This window comes from Temnothorax nylanderi, unplaced genomic scaffold (genome assembly GCF_030848795.1).
Source record: "Temnothorax nylanderi isolate EJ_2023f unplaced genomic scaffold, tnyl_v1.0 TNYL_tig0134_pilon, whole genome shotgun sequence".
In the NCBI taxonomy this organism is placed as follows: Eukaryota; Metazoa; Arthropoda; class Insecta; order Hymenoptera; family Formicidae; genus Temnothorax; species Temnothorax nylanderi.
The window spans coordinates 70,485-84,434 of record NW_027249196.1 but is presented as its reverse complement, the minus strand read 5'-3'; the positions used below and the strand labels follow the sequence as shown (position 1 = coordinate 84,434).

General features: G+C 39.0%; 1 protein-coding gene across 5 annotated transcripts in view; it reads right to left on the bottom strand.

Moving 5' to 3' along the window:
- The window catches only part of LOC139776976 (uncharacterized), a 219,396-nt gene that overhangs the window by 185,380 nt on the left and 20,066 nt on the right, over positions 1-13,950 (bottom strand). The window contains exon 1 of one of the 5 annotated variants that reach the window (XM_071714088.1): positions 13,461-13,842. The exons of the other annotated variants lie outside the window; for them this stretch is intronic. The gene's annotated coding sequence lies outside the window, so the exon portion shown is untranslated. Of the gene's footprint in view, positions 1-13,460; positions 13,843-13,950 lie in introns of those variants that run through there. 5 annotated transcript variants of the gene reach the window in all.

The following is a 13,950-nucleotide window of genomic DNA, read 5'->3' as shown; positions in this document are numbered from 1 at the left end:
GCATCCCGCCTCTAACGAAATTGACTAGAGAGTCGGGACAGAGTTATGGGGGTCGGTGCCAATAAAGTTAGGCTAGAAAGCGGAAAAGTTAAGCAGATATGCATCAAGGTACCTTCTAACACGGTGAGCTCAGAGGTGTTAAAACTGTAAAATGTCGATTTATATACATACACAGATAATTTCGATTTGAATTTGGTTTATTTAAGTTCAGCTTGTCACCTATTACTTTAATTATGCACAATCCAATCTAATTTACAATTAAAACAAATTTTTCTTTTAAATGTATAAAGAGAGGTACGCGAAAAATCTTAAAAACAAAAGCTAACGCTTTGCAGAGTTGCAAATGCTTTTATTAAAACTTCTGTGTTATCTCGCGAGAATGAGCTTTTTTGCATCAAGCGGATTTAAAATAGTGAAATGGATTCAGTGAAGAGTCGCATGTTAATTTTATACATTAAACTCACGAAAAACATTTAATGTATTTTTTAATATCGTTTTAATATCGTGTTACATATATTGTTTAAAAATAGCTCAACGTTATGAAATAATAATATCATCGCGATTGAACTAAAAATATACAATAAAAGCTAATTCGTTTAAGGAAAAATTATACAGTTGATACGAAAATACAAATTAACAAGTCATTATTTTCTGCAGTATCATAATGTCACTCTCGAAATCTTCAGTACACCTTCGGAAATGAACTTTAATTTCCCGTGTCGCCAACGAACACCGGGAACAATCGCTGTATGAGAGGCAAAAAGGTGATATATCGCGCCTTCAACGTCAGGGCGCACTCGTGGATAAACTAATATCCTACTGACCGTTATCTGTTAATTAAGGACGCTTCTTGCGCCCAGCGGAGGATATCTCCGTTAAATTTCCACCGCACGTAGACGGCATACGGTGAGTATCGGCGAACATGTGTGGGTTGTGTGGGTGTACATGTGGAGCTGACTTGTGCTCATTCCCGCTAACTCGTATAGGACGATCTACGTATGTTAATATCTCTCTAGTGTGGTCCGGCGCCGTTCTGCCTCGCCCTACTACCCGTACGATCCGCCGGGGATTTCGGGACTCAAGCCGAGCTTCGCGTAACGTTTCGCTTATCCGCGACAGCTAAGGCTTAAATTATACGACGCGATGCGCCAGGCCGGAGAAAGCAATTAAACAATTGCTGCAAATTTACAGGCGACAGCGATAGCCGCGGTCTCATCGTTTCTGAACGGATGCGCCGGATCGAGCGAACTATAGGCGACGGACCGGCAAGACTACGTTTTGTATTCAAGATATGGAATTACATACACACAATTCGTCTCGTAATGGCGAAAGCCTTCGCGATTGTATTTCGCGTAAAAGCTTCTGCTCACTATTACAAAATTGATTGTATTTACGTATTTCATATATATTTGTAAAGAATGAGTTTCCTAGATATTATTATAACATAAAGAGAGATAGAAATATATGCTATGTTAAAAATAATCCTATTAATTCATACTCGAAGCAAAGATAAATATAAATATACGATAAATATATTGTTAGTATAGATATTTTTGCATTGTAAAGTCAGTTTTCCGAAGAAATTTAATTAGATCATGACCAAATTGTCGTTTAAGAACATTTCTCCTTGCATATTACAATTTCATGATTTAGTAATTAATGAACAATAAGTATAGACTCTCTGTTGTTCTCGCCTTTACATTAAGTAACAACAGGATGTACTCACATCTAAGGATAAGGTGTTGCATCGCGCGCGGTGTTACGTACGTGCAAGGGCTTCCGAAAGCACGCTATTACCCACGCGAACGGCTATTGTTTCCCGATAATACAGCCGCGATTCGGTTCTGATAATCGTCCCTCCTCGAAAGTGGAACGATCGCGTGCTTTTACCGCGGCGTCGTTTCCGCGCATTTAAGACTACATAAAATCCCGACATAGCGCGCATTTACGAATCAGCGACGCTCTTTTTCTTTTTCTCATCGTCGTCCGACGTGGCGCTTGCTTTGCAACCACTTTATTTTATGCGATGGTAAACGATAAAGCGTTTTTGTCAGAGCGCGCTTACTGACTTTGGCGAATTTGCGCCAACACAATTTACGCGCACGATTGCTCCACGATTGACGGCGACTGTCAATTTAGAGGAGTAACAAAAGCGCGAATTGTATTCTTTCAATTACGCATATGTACATTGAAAACTACTACTCTTATCATAAATCAGAATTTTACGTGTATGATTCCGAAACAAACTTTTACGGTGATTTATCACTGTTTTGCGGACATTGCCGAGCTTATTGCGATACTTAAAAACTTACAATGTTCACATTATCCGCAGCCGTGCGGAACTATAAATCCGTAAGTCCGTGACAAACGCGAGAGACTTAACACTAATAACGGGAAGTTAATGCGACAAACAGCGACAAATAGCAATTAGAATACGCAAGCAACGAGATAAATGTAAAAAAAAAAAAATAATTTCCATTAGCTTCCATCTCATGAAAAAATATATCCACGAATTATATATATATATATATATATATATATATATATATATATATATATCGATAAATATTCGCGTTTATTACGAGCAGCTTTCACATCGGTCTTCGTATTTCATTTTACGACGAATGCCGCGAAACGTTAATCCAACTTCTCGTTATTATACGTCTCCACTATTCTCGCTCATCATCAAGGTGCATCGTTCTCCGTTAGGCAAAGTCTGGAATACGCGGCGATATTCGAATATGCGATGCTCCATTATAATGTATACGAACGCGTGTACGAGCATCGTAAATGGGCAACCGGCGAGTCTTCGGCATACGGGAAATTGAGTGGTACGCGAAGGATCGTAGGAAACCCTGGCAGTCAATCCGAACGAAATGGCCGAAAGATATGACTCGTCTGTGGCGAGTTACGAGTTCTTCGATTATCCGGCATGGAATTACGGACAAACCGCCAAACGAAATTGATACGTGGCTATTTTATTGTCTTCTATATATATATACAATCTATACAGTATATCTCTACTATTTATGTACGTCTATATGTATGTATGTCTATATAATTTTACGAAATCATATTTAGAGTAAAAATTACATTTACAATATATAGTATATTTCGTAAATATAGTTGGTTTAGAAAATATTAGATTTAGAAAAAGATAAAATGTATATAAATCACTTTCGTGTTTTTGCTATTTGTACTGACATAAATTTGAAATAAAAATTATTAAGTAAACTATCATAAAAAGCTCACCCCATCCTACATGCTGTCTGTAAACATTTTACATGTTATTACGATTTTTACACATTATTTTGTACATTGTATCAAAGTTGCCATTGTGTACTACGTATTTCCCGGTATGTGTTTTCTATATTTTTCTGTTATACGGTTCTCCTTGTGATGGAGCATCTGAGCTCGTGACATAAAATCTCCGAGGAGATGGGTAACTTTATCCTGTCTTCCTCGTAACTCGTATAACCTCGAATATTACATCTGACGAGGGCAAAATAGAAAAGACGAATATTTCTTTTGCTTCTTACTTTTGTCACATGTCGCTCTTTTGGAACCTTTCAATGCTCTCCTTTTGCATTTCTTCGACTCACTAATACTTGGCCGGTATATACAGTTCCAACATTCTTTGTGCATTATTCAAATCTTCCGTGACATGCATACGAAGCATATAAGAATCTCCCTTCCTCCTTTCAAAAATACGTCCCAGTCCGTTTTGCCGAGATTCAATTTCTTTTTTTGCTACAATATGCCGATTTATTGTATATATATTTATTGTATTTTTTTCACTACTATTATTTTCTTTAAATGTCAAATCGGAATTTTGAGCATAATAAATCATTGAACACCCGCGTTAAAAGATCATCGAAATATTAAATATATTAAAATCAGAACAAAATATCAAATTCAGTCTTTATCATTAAATAAAATAGATTCTTCGTTTCACGTTTTATTTAATATTTTATTCATATTTCGCAAAAATATATATTTTTTTTTCATACTAACGATTTCACATGCCGATTTCATCTGTGTAATTATATATATTTTCACGAACTGAACGATTATTGCCTAGTTTTACTACAAGTTCTTGATGGCCCTTCTTTCAGAAATTTTTCCCTAATATGTAAGTCTGCTACATAAATTGTCGATATCAATCAATAACTTTCCTCATCATATTTTCCAGTTAGTTTCCGCTAAAAATAAAGTCGACAACGAGATTCCTTAAGCTCCAAACCCGACGAGCCGATATCCCCCCATCGATCTGCAAGCGGACGAAACACGAGTAACTCACGGCGGTCTTATTTACCGAATCACAGATTCGCGCGATCGTTCTTCCGAGTTGTCAGGTGGATCGAAAGTTTCCAAAGAAATATTTCTTCCCTTCCCCAAGTGTGCCGACCTCGCGGAGGAATTTACCCGGAAAACATTTCCTTCCACTTGAGGTGCTCCATGCCGCGCCGTGAAAGTCCTACCTTAGCGAGTAGGAAGTTCCAGCACGTCGAGTAAATTATGGACCTTGAGTAGCGACACGCGTGATTCCCAGTTCGACCTGACGCGTGCGCACGCGAGTATGCAGGGGCGCCGAGGCCGAAGGAAACTGACCTGCGATGATAAACGACCGGCCAGATCGACCGATCGTAACTTCTTGCGCCGCGCTTTCCTTCCTACAAAACGTTGCACTTTGCATCTACGCTACACCGAATCGAGAAGTGGTGCACGTCACCTGGTAATTTATTATTCGTGTGGGCGCAGCGAGTTTTTAGTTCCTGCGCCGATAGGAACGATCGTTCACGCTGCCGCTTTACATTCGTAAATTTATGCATCGCGGTTCTCGTACAAATTCAACAAAAGTACAGATAATTTCTCTTTGCGTATTAGCGAAGTGAGTATATTATTAATATTTTAATATTAATATGTAAATATACAAGATCTATCTAATATCTAATGTTTTCTAAGAATATCACACATATAATAGCATTTTGCGTTCTATGCAGAGTTTTATTGATTAATTGATGAAATACGACATCATAAAAAGGTGATGATTTTATATTCCCCCCCCCGTAATTTTTGTTATTTCTTATATAATAGATTAAAAAGTGGTTTGATAAGCAACAATCGAAATAAACTTGAATTATTTCTACTTTAGAAGATATACAGGCAGTAAGAAAATTTAAAAGAAAAGTTTTATTTACGCTAAAAAAGCGTAAGAATTTTACTTCCGCGTTTATTATGTTTTCTTTAAAGGTGTCACAGAATTGAGAAAGGCACGATTACCAGAAGGGCAAGAAAAAGAAAATACATTTTATTTGCCAAAGGCGACTCGTGATCTTTCAAAAGTAAGAAAGTCCCCGCTGCGAATCGATTTTTCTCGATTCCATTCCATCACCTCCGTTAGTTCTATCAATGTTGTTTACCGCCGCTTCTGTACGTCCCTTTTTGTTCTATGTCAGAGAATCTGCAGTAAGACCAGTCGTAATGGAAGGAGGCGTCTTTCGAGAACGAGAATACGGAAGTCACTGCGACGGAAACGCAATATTTTCCTCTTGAAAGGTGTACCGAGTCGCGTCAATTCAACTGCGAGAATTTGCCGTGTATCTCCATTCGCCTCTTACGACAGACAACAGTCGTGATATATTCCGCAAGCTCGCTCGAGACTTTAAGATACGAGCGGGACGAAATTAAATAGAACATGTAACAAGCTCCACAATATTCTATACACCATCTCCCTCGAGCTGTGCAATGCGAGAAGATTATGCCGAACCAGTTACGCGAGTTTATCTCAACTCGTACGAACGTTCTAATGCAGTTTCAGGACCGAAACTATGGTACAACCCGGTTTTTTTTTTCGCAAGCAGCGCATTGTACCCGAGAATACATTTCATGGGGCATACAAAACTCTGTGGTCACGCGACTACAGAAAGCTAAAACTTTCGTTTATCCCAGTATTCAAACTAGATTTTGCGGTTTTGAAAAATAGACGGTTTGCGCATTCAATTTTATTTTCTATTATATCTGAAAATCGTTTTAATCTTTCCGCTATATTTATGACAAAAGAGACACTTTTTGCGCATATATATTCATAAAAATGATATATTTTTTGAATAGATAATAGATGATTACACTTGAAATTATTTTATAAAATGAATAAACATATAATTTTTATATGAATTAAAAAAAAATACGTGATCCATGCAGCGAAAATTGAATACAAAGATAATATATGCAGAATCAAACATTTAAATAGAAAATATTAACTTAACTTCTGTGGCAAAAATTAACTTTTATACAGAACATAAAAAATATGATTCATTTATATTTCAATAAAAGTATTAATTTAGATTACAAATAACTCATCGTGTAATTTTTTTTATCCGTTTAGCATTGGAAACGAAATATTTACAAATCTCTGTTAAATTTAATTACTATTGCTTATGGCATTTTACTTTATACCATGTTATTCAATATGTGCACGAACAGCAAACTAATCAATTACAGTTTCCGTTTACAATTGTTATTCAAGGAGTGCCGGCGCGGCGAAATTATTTTCACTGATTTGTAGCAGAAATTGTCCGAGAGATTTGGAGATGCAATTTGGATGATACCAGCCGTTTCGGTTAGGCAATCATGGAACGGACGCTGTAATTGTCGAAGTTCGATTCGAACAGTAAAGGAATATCCGGCTGGACAATCATGCTAGTCGCCGTTAAAGCATCGTACGTAAACACATGAATGTCAATAATCAATTGTCAAGCTCACTATATTATCACTAATAAACATGGTAATCTATAGCAAGAGTAGATTATAAAACTGGCGTTATATTATAGCATCGTGAATATTGAATTTAATATACATTATATAACGTAATGAATCGTCGAAAGAACGTCGTTTATCCAAACTTCATTCTAAATAAAATATTTCCAACGTTGTTCAACTAGTTTGCTATCAAATTCGTATGTTCTAAAAGATTACAAAAAAGCCTCGTCCGCGGATTTATAATAATCCTTTTAACTATTAAAATAATCCTCTCGCCGAGCGGGGTTTATACAACGGCAATATCGAAAACAAAAATATTAAAAAAAAAAGTATAGAATATTGTTCCATTTTACTCAAATTCTGTTTGCGGTTTATAAACGTTAACTATTATTAATATCTTTTTTAAGCTTCCGCTCATGTATTAAAATATATATCCCGAAATGTGAATAAAAGCATTTCTGCAAATATATCCGGTTATCGCGCATTACTTTTTCGATTAAATACACATCTCGGCGGTTAGCAACCAATTATCCAGATTACACAGCGGTGTCGAGAACCTCGTGAAAATCGGGTCATCTATAGGCATGTGCGAAGATCGAGTTTATATCGATCGTGTTCTACCGAGCGATAAATAAATGCGTGCAGTTATCGCATATAGTGCGTGTGTGTGTGTGTGTGTGTGTATGCACGCGCAAGCGTGCACCCTGGTGATTATTCTTGCAGCGTTCGTGGTAGCGAATTGTACATATAAATATTCTCATGAGTGCAATAGAATCGACCCCGATCTACGGGAATACATGCGATCGTACGTGCTGTCGCGTCCAATTGTGGCATACGTTTAGCGAGTGATACTAGCAAGGGGGTTAATTTTAATTTCGACCTATAACAACCGCGTGTGCACATCTCTCGTGCTATAAACGAGGTCGTGCGGCTTATCGGACGTAATTTAATCGCGATGCTTTCACCAGATCTTCCGCGTCTGTATAGATTGATCCTGTGTAATTTCTATTTTTTTTTATTTTTTATTTTTTTCCTTTTTTTGTTTCAATGGGAATCCACTCGTATTACGCGTGTACGCAAATACATTTGTACGCTCGCGACAAAATAGAGAATAAAGTTTTATCGTTTATTTGCATCGCTAAAGCTTCATTTACGTGAAGCCCTTCATTTATCGCGTGTAAAATATCGTTTACACGTCACGTTGTACGCATCGTAAAATCGCTATTTTACTCGCGTACGAATATCCGCGATTGAATGTAATGGTACTTGCGACAGGAAGAAGAGAATCACGGTCTTTTATGATCGAGGACGATTATCGGGACACCAGAACCGCGATTGTCAAATCCCATTCATCCCACCGCGCACTTACCGGTCCCTATCGGGTAAACGAGTGCGAAAAGTATCGGTGCGCCGATAAACGAGTTTTATTGGAAATAAAATGTCGCGACGGTCAACTATAAACTTCCGTTGTCTGTCCCGTGAATAATATACCGTTGGCGGACGCGATACCGGTATCGATCGATCGTGGCGCCCGCGATACCTGTGCGCCGCCCGCGCCGACCACGCGCGGGCCGCGCGGGCGTTAAAATTAAATTACACTCGCTCCGGGAGACACCGTCAAGAAGTATGGGCTAGCTTTTTCAAATGGCGCAGAAAATCAATGCAGAGCTTTCTCTCTGCCTTCGTCCACGGGCACCGATCGCGTTCGACCGGCAATCGATGCAAATCGAATCTTCGCCGAGCGTTATCGGGCAACACTGCAGTCAGCGATTCCGGCGCGGTCGTTAATTCTTTTTCGAGGGCAGAATTTTTCAGCAAATCCAGATGAAAGTAATCGAGACAATTAACGCGCGGAAGGATCTACCGTGCAAATGATCTATGAGTTGCTCAGGAAGCGATGTAAAAAATGTATATCTATATACCTATACCATCCATAATTATATAGACTCCGTAAACCGCATCGACGATAATTCAGCGAGCGATCCAATATACCTGAAGCAATTACGGATGATCGTGTGTGTCTTATGTGATTTTTGAGTGGCAAAAATAATTTTACCACGCGCAATTTATCTCCGGTGACTAAAACGAATTCCGATGTTCGTGATTCGGTGCGCTGTGTTCCGCGGGAATTTACGGGCCGGGCATAAAACACTCCTTGTAAACGGGTACGTAATCGCGCGCGCGCCGGCCACTGCAATAATTATTACGGACGACGACGGCCGCCGTTTTGCGGCGAACGGGCTTTGCGACTGACATACTCGCTACAGCACCGCTATATTGGCGGTCCACGCGGTAGGTGTACGACGTCGTAGATCATTATTTAGCATAGCTTTCTCGACGTAAGGCGGAAAATGGTGTGATAATTCTGCTTCGGAAAAGCAACGCGCAAATGGCATCGGCGAAACCGGAAACTACCGACGATGACCTCGTCACGTGCGTGCAGCGGTGTCATAGTTTTCTAGGCTTGACCCCAAGACTGCTGCCACGACAAGGATTTATTATCATCGACGCGAGGCAATGACGTAAAAAGTGATGAATCGTATTCTCTTCCGCGTCATGTGACGCTCCCGCAGGACGCGCACCACGGCTTTCTAATACGTTTTAATTAATCGCCGCGCGATTAATTTATCATTACGCCGCATATCATCGCTCGGCCAACGGAGTTTAATGCCTGGCAGCTTTATTATTTTTAGAAGGTCGGGAACTACGAAAGATGAAGATCCAGAAGATCAGATAGCCGTAGCCATATTTAAGACGTTATATGAAAGCACGACGGAATTTCTCGCGCAAACATTTACTTTGGCGCCTAATTACGGGGTTATTTGAGATCGAGGCTATATTGAAACTGCGCACACATGAAGACGTAGCGAATAGATTATAGTTAGTTAATAGCAGAACTCTTCTTCATTTCGAAGCAGACTTACTTGGGCTCGAAATTTCTTAAATATTGTGAGAATGGAGATAATAAGAAACCGATTAAAGGTACGTTACATACGAGAATATTAAAAAATGTTATAGGATTCAGTAAAGAATCGGGTAAAAAGTTCAGTAACTGGACGAAATCGAATACACACGCTTCTATTCGTGACTCACGCAGTGAGTAACTGCTATGAATAAGCGGTTCGCGATTACGTGTTCGGCTATTGTTCCAGGTAACAGTCGCGTGTGCTTTAATACACTGTTTTGTACGACGTAGCGAGATAATAAGCAGCGAGATTCGAGTGTTAATCGTCAGCATGTAGGTCGCAATCCATCAAGCAAATTAAGCAGCAAGATAAGATTATTAATTAGAGAAATTAACATCGATATGCGAGCACACATGTTCACACACACACGGCAGAAATGCATTTAATATATCGTATCAAAATATGCAGAAAAGCGCATGCATGTTATCTCGACCAATAATAGGCTTCGCACACACACAATATATTCATTAAGTAATTTAACTTCCGTTTACTGCAGTCGAGAAATAATATTATATGTATGTGTGCGTGTGTGCGTGTGTGTTGATTTTCAATAATATTATGAAAACTAATTATATATATTCTTATAATGCTTCAAGAAGCCTCCCTTATCTGGTTACATTCTGAAAAGTTTAATTTAGTTCAGAAGCGTATATACATATGTATATCGTACATCCTTGCTGCATTGTCCAGCTATACTATATTATAATATAATAATATGAAAAAAATAAATACGTGACTGCAACACGTGGATTAAGAAGTACATTCTATCGTGTGTATGCACGTGATCTAAAAGCTATTGTTTGGATCACATGAGCATGACGAGACACACGCTCGGACTTTATTAACGTATACGAACAACGTGGACAATGCGACGTTTATTAATATTTGCCTACGTGTCATGCAGATCGCTGGCTCGGTGACGCTTCGCGCTCTTATTAAATATTTAATACTTTAATCGCGCGGCAGTGGCGGCGCCGCGCCGGGAAAAAGATTTTGCGGGTGTGAAATGTGTGCGCGTATGCACGCGTCTGTGTGCATGCGTGTCGGCATTAAGCGGATCAAAACGGTGTGAAAAAAAAAATTTTTTTAATCGAACGCGCGCGTCCCCTGTTGCGCGGCTCGGTGTCGGTGACTAATTAATGAAAATTTCAGGCCGCACCCTGTCTCGCCTCGCTCGTTAGAGCGACGGTAACGAATTAAAGAGTTTAGCATCGTCGGTGGCCAAATAACGCGATATGATTAATTAACTCGCGGATGCGCGTTTCACCGCCTACTTTTGTGTCTCCGCCAAGTGGTGCCGACGCTCTTCCCTTTCGTTGTTAATCCGACGACGAGGCGCCTTTTACGATCTACGCCTCTAACGCGATTGTGACATTAAAAAGTCAGACGCGAATGTCGCCTTGTTGACGTCACGGCGTCTACCGTCGTTCGCGAAGAAGGAAACTTGGATAATACGAACGATAATAACGAACATCGATAGTCAAGATTCGTAACTACCGAATTAAAACTGGAGCACTTATTAAAAGCACTACACTGTTAAATATTAAAAAACGAAATTTAAACCAGTACATTGAGTTACGTGACATTTTGTTATTTTTAACCATGTGTGTCGAAATTTATTATTTTAACACAAAACAGTATTATTTTAACTGCATTGGTTTAGTTAAATTATCATTGTTTTAGTTAAATTAACGATATATTGAGTAGGAACAGTAGCGACCTATCAGAATGGTTAAAAATGACTAAAATTGAGTATAATTTGATATTAGAAATTTAACAGTGTGCTGAACGATTGATTAGCGAGTGTCGTTTAACGTTTTACCAGTATTTTTTAAAATAAAAATAAATCTCGAGGTCTGCGTATGTGTGAACAGAGAGCCACATTGCACGCATTTTTACTTGGGAAGACAAATTCTGACTATACGCGAGCCGTGTATCTCTGCTCTGAAATTTTTCACCGTCTAGTCTAAAGCGACGTCGCGGGCCGCTTTTAACCGGATTTTATCAACGTTCCCAAAGTAAATGTAAAAAATGTCGAAGCCGACGATATACGATTACTTAGTTTTGCGGTACAGCGGCGGCGTCGGGAAATATGAGAGCCCCGGCGTGCGTAGTAATAATTCATGCCCCCGTCATTTTTGCTTCCCCCCTCCCTCTCTCGCTCCTTCTACGTAATATCACGCTACCGTACGCTGCGCTCGCAGCCAAGATTTTCTATTCTACGTGTTCATCCATCATCGTCCGTGCTACCGGCACGCTGTCTCGATATGGCCTCCGTTGCGGTTGCGACTTAGCAGTCATATACCGCCCCTGCGATATTCGGAATCATTTCTCGAGGATATAATAATGCTGCCATCCCGAAGCAGTTTAAAAGTCGTTTAAAATAGTTTACATGCAAACTTAACCGACTGATCAAAAGCCATTTGCTCAAAAATGCTCTTGAATAATCATTTTTTTTTTGCGTCCATTTCCTCAACAAAAGAATGCTGTTTCTCGTAATCTGTGCTACGTGTGAAAAATTAGATTGTACATACTATGCCATTCAACACTGCTTTTATCCACATTCAGAAAAAACAAAATAGCTTCGGCAATTATAATGTAATGCCTTTGAAATTTGAGTACTCGCAACTAGTTTTACAAAGTCATAAGAACGAAAATAGTACTATCAAAAGATAGTATATATACATATATATAATGGCAATAACTAATATAACGAAAACTATCAAAACATAATCATGGAAATATACATGATGTTGAATATTAATATTATTACATTAATTAAATAGAGAGAAGTGCAATCTCCGGTCGGGCTGGATCATGGTAGCCTAATAATATTATAATATTTTGGTGCAAATAATAATAATTATTATTAGGTTTATTATTATTAGGCTATGAAGATCCAGCCCGATCGAAGACACTTCTCTCTACTTAATTGAGAATCAAATCGGTCCAGTTTCACTTATTATTAATTATTGCATTAGTTGTATATAACTATTAAAAAGTACTAATTATATAACTATTGAATTATAATAAAAAAAGTAAAATAACTATAATAGTTATTTCATGGATTTGTTATAAAAATTATGTTCTTTCGATGTAGACAAAAATAAATATATAAACTACTGTTAAATATTAGTAAAATAGCGGCATAACTAAAGTGTATAATTTTATGGACTTATTATAAAAATTATATTTTTTCGACTTATTGTTAGACATACATAATGACTCATTATAACACTCTGTTTGTATCAATAATACATTTGTTGGTTTAGAATACAAAACAATTCTAAATTATTATTTTCTTATATTCCATCCTATATCATATTTTATACAAATAATTAATTATGCTTCCTTAGTTTGTGCAACATGTTACTTTTTCATTCATACTTCACGATACATAGGGTCTGTTTTCTATTGCTGAATTAGCTGCACTAGTTCAGAGTTTATCTTTTTCCTTCCAAAATGTGCAGTAAAAAAGATAAACTCTGAACTAGTGCAGCCAGTTCAGCAATAGAAAACAGACCCATAGTTGATGCGTTACTTCTCTTCAATTTTTTAGTTTCTGATACTTCTTTTTTCTCTGAATGCGGACAAATTATCCGCTTGAGATTCGTCTCGGAAGAAAATCGCTGCATTAAAAACAACCTTAATTCGCGTTTCCCCTCCACTCCTCTAAGAGTCAACAGCGATTTCTCGTAAGGTAGAATCGCCGAGTAAGTAGGGCAGACTTACCGCAACGGGGTGGGCCGCGAAAATGTCGCCGTCGTCGAGGCTTCTATGAGCCGATGAATCATCTGCTCGTCTATCGATCATTCCAAAGTTGGCAAAGAGAATCGTAGACGGGAGGCAGGTAACGAATTTGACGGCGCCATAGACGCGTCGGAACAGTCGTGACGTCACCGACCGAAACCGGGCGACCCACTGTGCGACCGCATTAACGACGCGATACCGCGACGAGCTCGACGCGTCGACGCGCTCCGATATCTCCGCGTAATCTGTTGGACGAATACTAAACAATCTTCCGCGTGACGCTTCCGTCAAGCCACAAATCGCGCAAAATTCAACGAATATCGAACGAACGGGGCGACGCGAGGCGACGACGCGACTCGCCGACCGTAACCCGTAACGCGTCGTCACTAGGAAACGTGAAACTGGCGCGGAGGAGCGGACTCGGTTCGGTTCCGCTGCAAATTCAGAGGGGTGAGGAATATGACTCGACGCG